The sequence below is a fragment of the Bactrocera dorsalis genome, chromosome 1, assembly GCF_023373825.1.
Source record: "Bactrocera dorsalis isolate Fly_Bdor chromosome 1, ASM2337382v1, whole genome shotgun sequence".
Lineage (NCBI taxonomy): Eukaryota > Metazoa > Arthropoda > Insecta > Diptera > Tephritidae > Bactrocera > Bactrocera dorsalis.
In genome coordinates this window covers 66778693-66779954 of record NC_064303.1, presented here as the reverse complement: position 1 = coordinate 66779954, position 1262 = coordinate 66778693, and positions in this window count along the sequence as shown.

The following is a 1262-nucleotide window of genomic DNA, read 5'->3' as shown; positions in this document are numbered from 1 at the left end:
TGCATTCACCAGAAAGGTCCCAAAATGTCGCAATCAACGGCTGCTAAATATATGAGAAATCCGAAGGCATTTGTAAAGAAGTGGATACCTCGATATATAGTGGCTAAAAATGTCGATGATTTACCAGAACGTGGTTCGATAGGAAAAGTAGACAAAAAAGATGAAAAAAGAATAGCGAATCTGCTTTCGCGGAATCCTGCTTTAACACTGTTGCAAGGACAAGCAAAATTAATGGCAATAGGTTTAGATATATCCCACGAAACTATCCGAACCATTCTTCATACTCATGATCTGAAATGGCGCAACACAATGAAGAAGCCTTTTCATAAAATATTTTTTTTCTCTAAATGAACGCCACCACGTTCTTACTTGACAGACCTCTAGTTAAGAGAAAAAACTCAAAAATACTCACAGTGTATGAAAATAACCCTTGACATGAAAGAGTTCATGCATAAAAAGAGAGTTTTAAAACAAATACTACTAAAGTAAATAATAATTTTACCGATATCTATTACTTAAAATTGTTAAGATAATTTGATAAAAAAAGCACTATATAAAAAAATAATTGAACTTAATCTATACACTGATCTTATCAATGTGCGTTGAATAAAAGTTAGAAACTATAGACAAAAAGTTTAGCTCTACTAAGTATAAATAAAGAAACAACAATGACCAAATCGATAGCGTTATACCTCGGTATACAACTATCTCTTCAGAAGAGGCTGCATTTTATTTCAACTGGGTTACCTGCACTCTAAGAGGTTCTGCTCTTGATACTGTAAGACGGAAGCAACCGTGTGATTGGACAACACTACGACAATTGCTCATTGATGAATTTGGCGAACATACACCTGTGTCTACTCTTATTTTGGAAATCTATATAAATAAAAATGAATTGTTGTTCGTAAGTCTGATTAAAACTCGAGAACGGGTTGGCCGATTGAGCTGATTTTGGTTTTAAAATGTTTGTCGTAGTCCAGGGAAGGTCTAAACCATGAGCAAATAAGGAAACATTGCGAGTAAGATAAAGTAAGGCGACAATTCCATTTTCCCATATAAAAGTTGACCAAACTGTATGTACGCTCATAACTTTCATACGACTGAACCAAATTTGATAATTCTTTTTTTTTAAATGTTCGTTGAGGTTCAAGGATGGTTTTTACGGAGAGAAACATTCAAATAAATGCCGGAAAACCACTAAAAACAGCCCTTTTCTTTTTCTCATACAAACGAATGAATGTTTGTTCGTTAGTAACGCTAAA